This window comes from Sorex araneus, chromosome 2 (genome assembly GCF_027595985.1).
Source record: "Sorex araneus isolate mSorAra2 chromosome 2, mSorAra2.pri, whole genome shotgun sequence".
In the NCBI taxonomy this organism is placed as follows: domain Eukaryota; kingdom Metazoa; phylum Chordata; class Mammalia; order Eulipotyphla; family Soricidae; genus Sorex; species Sorex araneus.
Genome location: NC_073303.1, coordinates 6705595 through 6722315, shown reverse-complemented (window position 1 = coordinate 6722315; position 16721 = coordinate 6705595). Strand labels below are relative to the sequence as shown.

The 16721-nt window shown below is 40.6% G+C and overlaps 1 pseudogene; it reads right to left on the bottom strand.

Annotated features, from left to right (window-relative positions):
* Window positions 1-12786: 12786 nt before the first annotated feature.
* LOC129402483 (putative olfactory receptor 2B8) lies at window positions 12787-13745 on the bottom strand (annotated as a pseudogene).
* Between the last annotated feature and the right edge of the window lie 2976 nt (window positions 13746-16721).

Below are 16721 nucleotides of genomic sequence, written 5' to 3'. Positions count from 1 at the left end.
AGCCCGAGACCTGCCCAGCTGAGGCCCCAAGCTGCTCCCGGGAAGACACATCTCAGTGACGGGGGCTGGGAATCTGCAGATCCTCTGGGCTCTGCTCCTCCCCGGCTACCCCAAACCCTGGGACATCCAGAAAAGTCCAGTCTGGAATCGGGCCACCCAGAGATGGGTGATGGAAGGAAGGAAGAACACGGCAGAGGGGAGCGAGGACCTTCCCTGGGAGATGACTCAGAGTCCTCAGGTTACTTTTCACCATCTGACTCCAAACACAACAGTCAACACACAATCAGAGAGGAGTGGGTGTGAGGAGCATCAACAGGGAAAATAAAAGGAAGATGAAATAAAACCCTGTGGGCTGGAGCAATAGCACAGTGGGCAGGGCTTTTGCCTGGCACACGGTCAACCCGGGTTCGATTCCCAGCATTCCATATGGTTCCCTGAGCACCACCAGGAATAATTCCTGAGTTCAGAGTCAGGAGTATCACTGTGCACTGCTGGGTGTGACCCAAAAAGCAATTAATTAATTAATTAGTTAATTAATTAATTAAAATTAAACCTTGAGACTTGTTCTGGCCTTTAATGTGTCGATAAAACTATGGCATCACAAGGATGGTTTAACATTCGGAAATCAATCAACATAATCCATCATATCAACAAAAGTAAAGATAAAAACCATATGATCATATCAATAGATGCAGAAAAAGCATTTGACAAGATGCAACATCCTTTCTTGATGAAAACCCTCACCAAAATGGGGTTTGGAGGAACTTTCCTCAAGATAGTCGAAGCCATCTATCACAAGCCTAAGGCAAGCATTATCCTCAACGGGGAGAAGCTAAGGGCCTTTCCTCTAAGATCAGGCACAAGACAAGGATGCCCACTCTCACCACTCCTCTTCAATATAGTACTGGAAGTACTTGCAATAGCTATTAGACAAGAAAAAGAGATTAAGGGCATCCAGATAGGAAAGGAAGAAATCAAACTCTCACTATTTGCAGACGATATGATACTATATCTAGAGAAGCCCAAAGCCTCTACTAAGAAACTCTTAGAAACAATAGACTTATACAGTAACGTTGCAGGCTACAAAATCAATACCCAAAAATCCATGGCCTTCATGTATGCAAACAATGAGGCAGAGGAAAGGGACATGAAAAAAGCAATCCCATTCACAATCGTACCCCAGAAAATCAAGTACCTCGGAATTAGCTTAACCAAGGATGTAAAAGACCTCTACAAAGAAAACTATAAAATGCTATTCCATGAAATAAAAGAGGACATGAGGAAATGGAAACATATACCCTGCTCGTGGATAGGGAGAATCAATGTTGTCAAAATGGCAATACTCCCCAAAGCATTAAACAGATTCAATGCGATCCCTATAAGGATACCCATGACATTCTCCAAAGAAATGGATCAAGCAATCCTAAAATTCATATGGAACAACAAACGTCCAAGGATAGCTAAAACAATTCTTGGGAAAAAGACGATGGGAGGCATCACCCTCTCCAACCTCAAACTTTACTACAAAGCAGTAACAATTAAAACAGCATGGTACTGGAACAAAGGCAGAGCCGTAGACCAATGGAACAGGGTGGAATATCCCTACACACAACCCCAAATGTATGATCATCTAATCTTTGATAAGGGAGCAAGAGACGTGAAGTGGAGCAAGGAAAGCTTCTTTAACAAATGGTGCTGGCACAACTGGACAACCACATGCAAAAAAATGAGCTTAGACCTTGACCTGACACCATGCACAAAAGTCAGATCAAAATGGATTAAAGACCTCAACATTAGACCACAAACCATAAGGTACATTGAAGACAAGGTCGGCAAAACCCTCCACGATATTGAAGATAAAGGTATCTTCAAAGATGACACGGAACTAAGCAATCTAGTAAAAACAGAGATCAACAAATGAGACTACATTAAACTAAAAAGCTTCTGCACCGCAAAAGATACAGTGACCAGAATACAAAGACTATCCACAGAATGGGAAAGGATATTTACACAATACCCATCAGATAAGGGGTTGATATCAAGGGTATATAAAGCACTGGTTGAACTCTACAAGAAGAAAACATCCAACCCCATCAAAAAATGGGGCGAAGAAATGAACAGAAACTTTACCAAGGAAGAGATACGAATGGCCAAAAGGCACATGAAAAAGTGCTCTACATCACTAATCATCAGAGAGATGCAGATCAAAACAACCACGAGATACCACCTCACACCACAGAGACTAGCACACATCCAAAAGAACAAAAGCAACCACTGTTGGAGAGGATGTGGGGAGAAAGGGACCCTTCTACACTGCTGGTGGGAATGCCGACTGGTTCAGCCCTTTTGGAAAACAATATGGACGATTCTCAAAAAACTAGAGGTTGAGTTTCCATTTGATCCAGCAATACCACTGCTGGGAATATATCCCAGAGAAGCAAAAAAGTATAGTCGAAACGACATCTGCACTTATATGTTCATCGCAGCACTGTTTACAATAGCCAGAATTTGGAAAAAACCCAAGTGCCCTAGAACAGATGACTGGCTGAAGAAACTTTGGTACATCTATACAATGGAATACTATGCAGCTGTTAGAAAAAATGAGGTCATGAAGTTTGCATATAAGTGGATCAGCATGGAAAGTATCATGCTAAGTGAAATGAGTCAGAAAGAGAGAGACAGACATAGAAAGATTGCGCTCATCTGTGGAATATAGAATATTAGTATAGGAGTCTAACACCCAAGAATAGTAGAAATAAGTACCAGGAGGCTGTCTCCATGGCTTGGACACTCGTCCCTCATTCTGGGTAACTCAGAGAAGGGAACACCAAGTAAAATGTGGTCGGAGGTCATACGGGGGAAGGGTGACACGTGCAGAATTTAGAGACGGAACACAATGGCCACTCAACACCTTTATTGAAAACCACAACACCTAATCAGAGAGAGAGAACAAAAGGGAATACCCTGCCATAGTGGCAGTGTGGGGTGGGGGAAGATGGGACTTGGGAGGGTGGGAGGGAAGCTGGGTTTACTGGTGGTGGAGAATGGGCACGGGTGAACGGATGGGTTCTCGAACTTTGTATGGGGGAAACATGAGCACAAAAATGTATAAATCTGTAACTGTACCCCCACGGTGATTCACTAATTAAAAATTAAAAAAAAAACTATGGCATCAGCCCCCATGATACCCCACTTGGATCTATAAATTTTAAAAATTATTTTTAATGTTTTGGTTTTCATTCTTGAGTCATACTCACTGGTGCTCAGGCTTTATTCCTGGTAAAGTTCTGGAGGCCATATGTGGTGCCAGGGATTGAACCCGGGTCGGCCTCATGTAGGCCAAGTGCCTTTCCACTGTACTATCCTCCCCTTAAGGATTCATTTTCAATTTTAAATTTTTTATTGAATCACCATGAGATACAGAGTTACAAAGCTGTCATGATTGGGTTTCAGCCGTACAGTGTTCCAACACCCATCCCTCCACCAGTGTGCATTTCCCACCACCAGTGTCCCCTGTTCCCCTCTCATCACACTCCCTCCAGCCTGTCTTAATGGCAGGCACTTTCCTTCTCTCTCTCTCTCTCTCTCTCTCTCTCTCTCTCTCTCTCTCTCTCTCTCTCTCTCTCTCTCTCTCTCTCTCTCTCTCTTTCTCTCTCTCTCACCTTCACCCTTGCTCTTTCCCTCTCCTTTTGGGCATTATGGTTTGCAATTTAGATACTGAGAGGTTATCATACCGTTTGTTTCTTTACCTGCTTTCAGCACACACTTCTTATCCAGAGTGATGATTCCCAACTATCTCTGTCACAGTGGTCCCTTCTCTATCCCAACTGCTTCTCCCCTTCAGGATTTTTGAAAGAGAGAAGATGGCAAACTAACCCTGATCCCAGGCTGCTTAGAGACTACATCTATAGATTACATCTCTCTGACTTTGACCAAGTTGCCGTTGGTTACTCATCGAATGAAGAAAACAAACAAAAATTACCTCGCACGGCACTCAGAGAAGTTGATTCATTGGGAGCCAGATACCATTGCCAGATGTTGGAATATTTCCCCTTTTTCCAGCTGCCTTCTGGAGTTTTGTCACAGAAACCTTTTGTCACAGAAACCTAGCTGATCTTTGACCTGCAGATCTAAGGTGCTAGCCAGGCTTGATTTGACATTGTAGATTCCAGGCTGCAGCCCAGCCTAGTCTTTGGGATGTAAATCCGAGTGCTTTCAGCCCAAAGAAGGCTTCCGTTTTGGTTTTGTAGGGGGGGCGGGGGGGGGGGGCCTAGATTAGCGGCCTGCAGATACAAGAGAATTATGTTGCCTCAATGTTCTTCCTGTAAGATCTTTTGGTGCTTTTGGTGACGTCAATGTATTGCGCCCTTTAGAAGGGCCATGATCAATAAAAGGGGTTCAGAGAGAAGGTGAGGAGGTGGAAAGTGTATAGAGGGCGGAAAGGTGTAGAGAGGACGGAGAGTGTATAGAGGGAAGACTGGAATAAACTGCAAGTGAGACCAACCATCTTGGCTCCGTTCCTTCCTTCGCCTGCCACATCTTCGCCATCAACCTCCCCAGGGTGGGGGAAGTGACCGTAGGCTACCGAACTCGGGTGGCGGGAGAGACCGCTGCTGCCCTAGGCCCTGTGCCTGGCTCGGTGCGGTGAGGCGTCCCTTCCCTCGCCCGCGCCTTTTCTTTTTATTTTTATACACCAGTTTGTTAACAGAGACTCTGCCAAGTCAGAAGGTCAATAACGTGGATTCTTGGGCACAAGATGCAGTTGGTTCTGTCAGCCTGACTCTTGTTTCCATAGGAGCCATGAAAATCTAAATTAGCACCAACACATACACACACACGCCATAATAAAAATCTAAGTACAGGAGTTCCAAATGTTGGACTCCTCATACAGTAGTTCAAAGCCTCCATTTGCTCTGATAAAGATGATAAAAGACAGGATGGTTTCCACAGCTCCATCTACATTTGAAAGACACTCCAGAAAAATCCAGATTACTGCGCTCAACAATGCTGTCAGCAGCAGACACGGCCGACTAAGATGAGAGAGAAGGTGGTGGCAAGTAGTCAGGGCAGAGGACGGTGCCTTGCAAAAAGACACACAGAATCCATGAAGGCAGAAATGACACAGCCTGAGAAAACAAAGCAGGAAGGGGCCCGGGTGCTGGAGACCTTCTCAGATGGACTCAGGAGACGCTGGTGGCTGCACACGGCCGCCCCAGGTGCCCAGAGCTCTGATATTCACACAGACACTCTCAGATGCCCAGGCCGGAGTAGGGGCAGAGACAGAGACCCCGGCTGGACGCGCAGCCCAGGTGCTTCCATTGTCACAACTTGGGTTCCTGCCTGGGTCTGTGTTTTACACAGGAAACGGTGACAGTCCTGCCGAGGTCAGTTCTCACTGACTCAGACATGTGTCCACCTCTCCCAGGGCACCGTGGGAGCCTCGCTGGAATTCGGGAGGACCCAGGACCAGCCCTGAGGTGACACTGTGGCCACTTCAGGAAAAGGTGGGTTGTCCTCTTGGTGATGGATCTGGGCTTCACACCTCAGGCCCAGGCAGCAGTGAAATCTCCCGATTGAATCAAAGTCCCCAAGTTTCACCACTGAGCCTCATGCGAGGGACGAGAAACACATTCTAAGCAATTGTAAGGGATCCCTACGGGTTAGGGATATTCTTCTGATCTCCCCATGACTTCGGCCAGTTCAAACGACATCTTCAATGACTTTACAATCTCAGTGAAGCTGATCCTCAGGAAGGTAGCTGGTCACCAGAACTGACCTGGCAGAAAGCAATGCAAATAATCACTGAACCAAGAGTTAGTTCTTTGAAAGAATTAATGAGATAGACAAATCTTTAGCCAGACTTACAAGAACAAAAAAGAAACTATTCAAATATATCCAAGTAAAGACAAAAAGACAGAAATTACAACGGATCGCTCAGATCTTCAAGATGTTATAAATACTAAGAACAATTTTCTGATTATGTTAAGCTGGAGAATCTAGAAGAAATAGGAAGATTCTTAGAATCAATCTAAATGAGGAGGAAGTAGACAACCTGAAAGGTCAATCACAAGGAAGGAAGTCAAAACAGTGATTCAGAATCTTCCCAAGAACCAAAGTCCTGCTCTAGGTGGGTTTACTTATGAATTCTATCAAACTATCACAGAAGACTAACTGCCTTTACTCCTTAAGCGCTTCCAAAATATTGAAGAATCAAAGCTAACATTACACTAAGACACAAAGCGGAGTCACTTCAGAAAAAAATCTAAGACCAATCTTCTTGATGAATATTGATAAAAAAAAACCCTCAATAACATTATAAAACTGAATCCAGAAGCATATAAAAAAATATACCATGATAAAGTTGGACTCCTGAGTACAAGGATGGTTTGATGTGCACAAATAAATTAACGTGATACACCACATCAGAAAAGGGAAAGACGAAAGTCACATGATCATCTCAGTTGATGCAGAGAAAGCTTTTGACAAGATCCAATACTATTTATAATTTTTAAAAAATACTCAATAAAATAGTGGTGTAAGAAACCTTCTTCAATATAGTAGTAGCCATCTATAATAAGCCCCCCACAACCATTTTTTTAAGTTTTTGGGTCACAGCTGGCAATGCTCAGGAGTTACTTCTGGCTCTATACTCAGAAATCACTCCTGGTGAGCCCAGAGGACCATATGGAATTCTGGTGATCCAACCCAGTTCCTCTGCAAGGCAAACACCCTACCTACTCTATTATCACTCCTGACTCACCATTATCATTCTTTTTTTTCTGTCTTTAATACATGCTTTATTTTATTTTATTTTTTCATTTTTTTAAAGTTCTTTTTTTAAAAGTTCTTTTTTTTTATTTTTTTCTTTATTATTATTTTTTTAATTTTATCACCATGTGGAAAGCTACAGAGTTCTCAGGTTTATGTCTCAGTTATACCGTATTCAAACACCATTCCTTCACCAGAGCCCATATTCCACCACCAAAATCCCCGGTATACCCGCCGCCCCCCACCCCAACTGTATAACTGATGAATTTCACTCCATTTTCTCTTCACCTTGATTACGTTCCACATTTCAACACAAAACTCACTATTGTTGTGGGAGTTATACCCCCAAACAAGATAACCCTATTAAGGAAGAATTTGATAATTAGTTTTCCATTAAAAGATTGTATGTTTTCAGGTTTTAGAAAAGGACGCGTGGCCGCATTAGCGGCCGCGCGGCTCGGATGTGTCCCAGTCCCAGTCTCGGATGTGTCCCAACTAACACGGAGCCGTGTTAGTTGCTGCTCAGTGTCGCCAGGGCTCCATCTGGAGAAGGTGTGCTGGCTGCACCTCCTCCTTCCGGCTCCCCGGTGTTGCTCCACCATTATCATTCTTAACGGCAAAAGAAATGAAAGCATTCCCAGTGAGATGAGGTAAAAGATGTCCACTGTCTCCACTTTTCTTCAATATTATAAGTCCTAGCAACAACAATCAAACCAAGGGGAAAAATCACAAAGATTCAAATTTAAAGGTGCAAAATGACCAGTATTTGCAAATGACATTATAATATACATATAATATTATAGAATATCCTAAAGAGTCCACCCAAAAAGGAGCCTAGAAAAAATAAATCAATACAGCAAAGTGGCTGACTACAAAGTTAATACGTACAATTTCAGTCACATTCCTAACTGCAAATAATGAATCAGAAGAGACAGAGGTCGAAGAGTTTATTCTATTCAAAAAGAGCACCCCAAAACATCAACTATCTAAGAATCAACATAACAAAAGAAGTGGTAAATCTATACTATGAAAACTTTAAGTCACTTAAGAAAGAGATAGAAAAAGACATCAGGAAATGAAAAAACATTCAATGATATGGATTGAGAGCAAAATATTGTCAAAGTGACCATAGCACTTAGACTACTATAGATTCAATACACTCCTTATCCAAATTCATACAACATTATCCAGTAACTTACAACAGAAATAAAGTTTGCAGAGAATCACAAAATACCCTGAATAGCCATAGCCATACTGAAAAATTTAGAAACTCAGAGGTATCTCATAACCTAACTTGAAACTAGACTGTAAAGCTCGAGTGATCAAAACTGCATGGTGCTGGATTAAGGCTGTGCATTCTGACCAGTGGGTCAGAATCATATATCCATGGTCAAATCCCTATATATATGTCAGCCAATTTCTGATAAAGGGGTTGAAAGTATGAAAAGGAGTAAAGACAGTCACTTTAACAAATGCTGCTGGGAAAAATAGATAACCATGTGTAAAAAATTAAAGCTGGATCTATCTCTCACACTTTCCAAATATGTCAATTAAAGTGAGTCAAACACTTGAGAACAGATTGGAATCTATAAAATACAATCAGGAAAATAAAGGCAGAACACCCTAAGATTTGGACTTGCAAGGGGTGCTCAATGATATGATACCACTGGGGGTAACAATAGGTTCAAGAATAAACAAATGTGACTACATCAAATTAAAGAGTTTCTCCATGGCAAAAGAAGCATGAGCTAAAACTAGGACAGCCAACTGAATATATTAACACTCAGAATGGGAGAAAATATTGACACTCAGAACATCAAATAATAGGTTGATATCCAGGATATATAGAGTACTGATGAAGATCAACAAGAGAAAAATTCAAAAACTCTACCAAAACTAGGCAAAGGAAATAAATAGGCATTTCTCTGAGGAAGGTAGATGTATGGCCATTAGGCACATTAAAGAAAAGTGTTATCATTTTGGGGAGTATATACAAATCAAGGCAACAATGAGAATGGCACACATCAAAAATAATGGGAACAATCCCTGCTGGTAGTGATGTGGTTAAAAAAAGGAACCCTTGAGCTAAAGTGATAGTGCAGTTGATAAGCACTTGCTTTGCATGTGACTGACTAGGTTTGATCCCCAGCACCCCCTATGGTACTAAGAGCATTGCAAGGAGTGATTCCTGAGCAGAATGTCAGGAATAAGTCCTGAGCATCACTTGGTGTGATTCCAAAAGCAAACAAAATAAGTAGAAAAATAAACACTCATGCACTACTGGTGGGAATGTTGTCTGATTCAACCCTACTGAAAACAGTATGGAGATTCCTCAATAAAAATAGAACTGGAAAAAAATCAGAACTGAGCCTTCATACAAAACAGCAATTATGCTTCTGGGTGTATACTTCCAGGACACAAAAACATTCATTAAGAAGGATGTGTTCACATCATTATTCATTACAACACTCAGTAGAATAGCTAAGATATGGAATCAACTCAGGTGTTCAATGATAGATGAGTGGATTACAGAGATGTGGCACATATATATTTACATATATATGCCACATATATATACACACAATGGAATTCTATGCAGCCGCAAGGAACAACGAAATCATGCAATTTGCTTGGATGAACTGGAAGATACTATTTCAAGTAAAGTAAACCAGAAAAAGGATAAACACAAGATGATCTCACTTATGAGTAATATACACAATAATTGGACAAGGGAATGCAATGTAATTAAATAGGGAGGCCTAGATCACCTTTGATTCCAGATTATAGGAAGAAAGGACAGGGAAGGAAAGAAATTAAGGACAGAGAGGAGGCAGATGGAAAGAAACAGGGTTGGGAGAAAGAAGGGGTCAAGGCTCTTGGGTACATGGGTGGTGCAGAGGAATGGTTTAGCTCTATATACAAATCACAGAGTCAACACCACTGAAAATGTGAGATTCAAACTTAAAAATGTGCCTCTCAGCAATGGAAAACAAATTATCAAATGCTTCCTTTCCAGCAGGTCTGACTTTGGGTGGAGGAAACTCCAAACAATAATAGTGAGTTTTTTTTTGAAATATTGAATGTAATCAAAGTAAAGAGAAAGTAAAGTGAAATTTATCACCTACACAGGCGGGGTGGGGAGCTGGGGGGGTTTGGGGGAGGTTTACTGTGGTTCTTGGTGGTGGCATATGTGCACTGGTGAAGGGATGGGAGTTTGAGCATTTTGTAACTGAGAATTAAGCCTGAAAGCTTTGTAACTTTCCACATGGTGATTCAATAAAAAATAATAATAATAAAAATTAAAAATATGCCTGTCAAGGTAGCTCTCTGGGAAGCTGGGAGGGAACTGGAAACTGGTGAATGGAAGCTAACACTAGTGGTGGGATTGCTGTTAAACTACTGTAGAACTCAACTATCAACAACTTTACAAATCACAATTCTCTAATAATTTCTTTTTTTTAATTTTTATTGAATCACTATGTGGAAAGTTACAAAGTTCCCAGGTTTATGTCTCAGTTACACAATATTCAAACACCCATCCCTTCACCAGTGCCCATATTCCACCACCAAAAACCCCAGTATACCCCTCGCCCCCGCCCTAATAATTTTTTTAAATAAGGGCTGGAATGATAGCACAGTGGGTAGGGCGTTTGCTTTGCATACGGCCAATCCAGGTTCAATTCCCAGCATCCCATATGGTTCCCCGAGCACCGCCAGGGGTAATTCATGAGTGCGTGAGCCAGGAGTAACCCCTGTGCATTGCCAGGTGTGACCAAAAAAGCAATAATAATAATAATAATACTTTCATGATCTGAAATCTCCAGGTTCTCATGGAGCTAAGGATGGTTTACCGCCACCCATCTCCCTGTTCCTTCAGAGCCTGGAACTCACGCCCAGGAACTGCCTTAGTAAGCTCATCAAAAGGCCATGATCAAGAGACCCATAAATAAACCTCAAAAGAGATCAACAAGTTGTAGAGATGCTTCCAGACCCAGCATCAGGCTGAGTCATCAAGGGAACCCATAATCATAATCCACTTAAAAATTTCACTCCAGATGTAGTACCTCATTCAAAAACTTTGAATTCCCGGAACATGCTGCTGCATGACATCTCAAACTCTACACCACTGATGAACCAGGGGTGGCACACCAGATTGGATGGGATATAAAGTAGAAGGCAACCAATCTCAAGAAAATATAAACACACAAGACTTAACCTGTAACAACATGTTAGTAATCTCTTCTACAAGGTTCTAATGGCTCCATGGTGAGACAAAACAATATTCATACATCTTTTTCTAAGAAAATATTTTTAATAAGTTTTAGTGCGTTAAAACAAACAACATAAAATAAATCATTCAAAACCTGTATAGGGTCAGGCTTGAGGAATGGTTGGGAAAATAAGAAATAATAATGGTGGGAAGGTGCACTGGTAGTGGAATTGGTGTTGGAATATTGAATGCAATAAATCATGAACAACTTTGTAAAAATAAAATAATAAAATAAATATAAATGAATAAAAATTTAAATGCTACCGTGAGAATAAAAAAAAATAACACCTGTCACATCAACAACTATCATCTCAGAAGTTTCAAGGCCCAGGATGGCGTATTTAAGTTTCTGTTATTATGTAGATACCGTTTGTTTATCTGAATCAAAACATCTATATTTATTTGAACTTTTCATGTAATGTGATGATAGTAATGTCAAAACTCTAACCTCCATTGATATAAACATTGTTCATGACATTAAACATATACAAAGGCCAGGAACCAAGCTTCAAAATAAACTTACGCACATTTAAGCTTGAGTCCATGGCATGGGAATTAAATGTCAGATTTAATTTCTCTAGGATGCTTATATTAGTACTCACAGACCATAATTGAAGCATAGTTACTTTATTACAAGATCACAAGATCAACTTTAATTTAGGCTTATGCAGATTTTTAATTAATATGCATTTTACCTATTTTATAAATTTTCTTCTGACAAATCTAAATAAGCATCAGATAACATGTAACAGTGCTGACTCCTGTTCTGCACTCAGGGATCACTCCTGGTGAGTTCAGGGGACTATATGGGATGTCAGGGATTGAACTTAGGTCAGCCACATGCAAGGCAAGTGCCCTGCCCATTGTACTATCACTCCAGCTCTAAAACTATTTTTTAAATGTTTGCTACATTACTTTTCTAAGGGGACCATTAAGTGCTAGGAAATGAACCCAGGGCTTCTGTAATTCCACTCTAGGAAATCATTTAAAAAGGGAAGAAGAAGAAGAATATGGCTCACAAACTTAAAGTAACCATTCAGATATTACACATACCTCTTCCTCTAGCTATGTACAAATATGTCAAAGAACAAACAAAAAACCCCTCCCTTTATGATTATAACTTACGGTACCATTGTCACTGGAAACAATGATTTCTTCACCTAGTGATTCACATGCATAGCCTGTGAAATTAATACTATGATATATGATTATTATGATGAGGAGTTCAAAGATAGACTAATTTCTGGATGGCTTTATCAAGATTCACTGGAGAAAGTTCTGCCTTGAGCTCATATTTTGTACTTTTATAAGACATTCCACTAATTCTGAGAAAAGACTCAGAAAACAGTTAACACTTATTTTATAAAAGAGCCATAAATAAATGCTAAAATGTTAATATTCAATACAGCATGTTAGTGGACCATACTTTAAGTTTAACCATGCCTTCTATAGTACGTATTTAATGTCTTTTTACAGTCCAATGAAATAATGTTCCCAAGTGGAGATCATCATATGTAAAAATAAATAAAACTGTAGGGCAGTTTAAAATGATAAATATAATGCAATGCTATGGGAACAGGTTCCCAGCCACTCTAGAAATCAAAATGAATCCATAACCTTACATTTTCCAACTCTAATTTTTATATATGACAGCAAACGAAAATTGTTAAGGTGATTTTGGTAGGCTACATGAAGATCTACATCTTACAGACCCTGGCATTCAAAAATCTTTCCATCAAGTGTCTTTCTCATACATTCATCAAGCCATGAATTTTCCAAAGAATTTTTGTCATTGCTCCCTTCACATCTTTGTTCCGCAATGTATAGATAACAGGGTTCATCATGGGGATAAAAACACCATAAAAGAGAGATGTGAACTTGCCCTTATCCTGAGAGTAGTTGTTACTGGGCTGGAGATAGGCAAAGATGGCTGTGCCATAGAACAGAGAGACCATGATGAAGTGGGAGCCACAGGTCCCAAAGGCTTTGCGCTTTCCCGCTGCAGACTTAATTCTTAAGATGGCCCTCACGATCTGACCATAGGAGAACATGATCAATGAAACAGGGATGAGAAGAATAACAACACTGGCAAAGAACATCTCAGACTCTGTGCTTCTGGTGTCGACGCAGGCAATCTTGATCAGTGCAGGAATCTCACAAAAGAAATGGTCTATTTTATTCCTCCCACATAGTGGTAAAATGAAGGTGAGCACCGTCTGCACCGAGGAGTTGGCAAAACCAAAGATCCATGAGGCTGAAGCCATGAGGGAGCAGAGCCGGGGGTGCATGATGACAGTGTAGTGGAGGGGCCTGCACACGGCGGCATAGCGGTCAAACGCCATGACTGCTAAGAGCATGCATTCTGTGCATCCCAACCCTAAAAAAATGAACAGCTGAGCCACACAACCAGCATAGGAGATAGATTTATCAGATCCACTGAGATTAAACAGAAATTGAGGCACAGTACTGGTAGTATAACACAAGTCTAAAAAGCTTAAGTTTGAGAGAAAAAATACATTGGGGTGTGGAGATTTGGGTCCAGATAGGACAATGTAATGATGGTGGTGTTCCCGAGCAAAGTGAAGATATAAAAGATTAAAAGAACCGCAAAAAGGATGAGCTCCAGTCGAGGTCTGTCAGCGAACCCTAGTAAGATGAATCCAGTGAAAAAACTTCCATTTTTCTGTTCCATCCTTTATAAGTACATATCTCCTGTCAAGAGAAAGCATTGAACAATTTTCATAAAGTATCTTCAGGAGTGAGAATTAGTAGTATATGCAGTGCCCATGCTATGCGGTGCCCTGCATTTTGATCTCTTATAACCCCCTAAAACCAACACAAAATGGGGGGGGGGGTATTTCCGATAAAAGTGAGTGAAAGTAATCCATCATGGGAAGAGTTTTAGTCATGGAGCTGAAGCATAGGTAGGGTGTTTGCCTTATAAGTGGCTGGCCTGAGTTTTATCCCAAGTACCCCATATGATCCCTGGTCCTGCTAGGAGTGATCTCTGAATGCAGAGCTAGCCCAAAAACAAACAAGCAAACCAAAAAGTTTTAGCTCTGATTTATAAGTAACTATTGAATAAGCGATAGCTTAGTACAACTGACACATCAACTTAGTTCAACTTTTATCACAAAAATGTCAAATTGTTGACATTTTTTGTAAGAAAATTGAACAGTAGAAATTTATTAGTATCAATTGTAGACATGAAATATACGGTTCATATTGAGCTTAGTAGAATTTTATGTATATAGACTATGTGTCTATTTTAAAGAAAATAGAAACAATGAAAAAAACAAACCAAGATTTGAAAAAATAAGGAGCTACAGAGAGGGAAGATTTTAAATGTTTATCTTATAATTCTCACAGGCAAAAAGGTAATAGAAGATAATCTCTATTTAAAAATCACAAATTCTCGGGGCTGGAGTGATAGCACAGTGGGCAGGGCGTTTGCCTTGCATGCGGCCGACCCGGGTTCAATTCCCAGCATCCCATATGGTCCCCTGAGAACGGCCAGGGGTAATTCCTGAGTGCAGAGCCAGGAGTGACCTCTGAGCATTGCTGGATGTGACCCAAAAAGCAAAAATAAATAAATAAATAAATAAAAATCACAAATTCATAACCTAGAATATACTCACACAGGGAATTAAATTACATTCAAAATATCACTTGGAATATTATGTACTGGTAACAAAAGATGAATCATGCAGTTCACTGCAATGTAGACAGAACTGGAGGGTGTGATTTTGAGCAAAATAAGTCAGAGAGAGGATAAATACCAGATGATCTCACTCATCTGTGGAGTAGGTTTCACTAAACAAATGAATTGATGGTGCTGAACAATGATGAACTCTTGGCACAGGAACATGAAACTGCTTACTGGAGGGGAGGGAACAGACTAGAGGTGATTTAGTAGCATTGATGAAGACTCATAGGTTCTTTGGTAATGGTGGGGTGCCGTAATTTTCTATACTAAGCCATAAACTTTAACAATATTGTAACTACCTGACTGTAGGATAACATTGGGTTTGTCCTTTTAGCCTTGCCGCAGGAACTTAGTTTACCTTAAAGCAATGTCCTTTCTGTGTGGACACAGGAAGACAGTTAATATTATGCTTTGTAACTTGGGAGCTGATTGACTCCAATAATATTTACTCCTGTGCATCTGCTTTCTCAATTCAGTTGCCCTTAGTTCCTAGCACCCCAAAATCAGGATCCTGAAGAGGGACGGAATGGACCCAGGGCAAGCTGTGAGCTACCCTGGCATCAAAATGCGTCAGGCCAAAGAGCCACAATACTCAACTATAAGTTGAGAGCATGGTCATAGAAAAATGCTGTCTTGATCCAAAATTAACTACGAGACTAGGACCCTGCTGGGGTTAGGAAGACTAACCTGACCTGAGGACTGTGATCTGGAATATATAGTGATGTCCTCAGGAAGAACCAAACGTTAAGTTTGATATATCTCTTACTGTGTTCATACAGAATGACATTGCTAGAAATATTAGAAGTAGATTTACTACAACTAATTAAGTGGATTACTGGATGAGGAAAGAAGAAAGCAACACACCCTGGATGGGATCACGCCCTTAAGCGGATCTCCTAATAATCTGGAGTAATCTCCTTAGATGAGATTTTGTTAATCTCCAGCAGGAGTGGTCTTACCCCTCTGTTGATTTGTTAATGTTCAACCCACCTTTGTGTCACCACCTTACATGATTGCTATATAAACCAAGACTGTAAGAGAGAGAAGAGGGAAAACAAAGGAAGAAAATAGAAGACACAGAAGCAGAGCACAGAGCGAAAGAGAATCATTGGAGCCAGAAGCAGGGGAAAGAAAGAGCACAAAGTGAGTGAGAAGTGAGAGAGAGTGGGGTTGCAGAGACTGAAGCAGTTCTCCGGAGAGAGAGATCGTAAGAAGAGAGATGGGAAAAGAGCAGAGGAGAGATAACAGACAATGAGAGGTTGGAAGAGACCAGAGGAGAGACTACAGAGACAGAGACAGAGATACAGAGACAGACAGAAGAGAGCACAGCAGCACACACAGAAGCAGAGAACAAAGGAGGAGCCATCCCTATCCAGTTCATACACAGTGGTTCAAGAGCACCGAACATGAGCAGGGGAAGGGGGGGCGGTGAGAGAGACAGAGAGAGACGCCCCAAGAGCCCACGAACAACACACACACCACCCCTTTCCAATTGTGCATGCATTTGTATTTTTTACACCTGATCTCTAATAAATTTTAACATATAAATCTATCACTAACAGTGCTTTATATATGTACTTTAACTCTTTTTCCTCATTGCTCCAGCTAATCTACTATGTTTTTCATGCTATCCTGGTTTTCTGTAGGGCATTTATAAGTGAATATTCTGACAGAACCTGAAAATAATACCATTCAATTACACTATTGTCCTCAAGATGTCTACATCTACAATAGCAATTTAGGAAGAACTCCTAAAATTCATTGGCTGTACATAATCACTTTGAATAAGAACTCAAAAATCCAGGAACCAACAATTTCCTTTTCTTCTGATTTCATTTTCACATAGTACTTACAATAGGATTTATGGAATTCCTGATGGATGTGAGATTATAGCCTATGAAAATTTTATCAATTGAAACATGCATTTATTTATCCAGTTGTGTAATCTAAGTCCAAAAAGTAGGTATTACATTATTC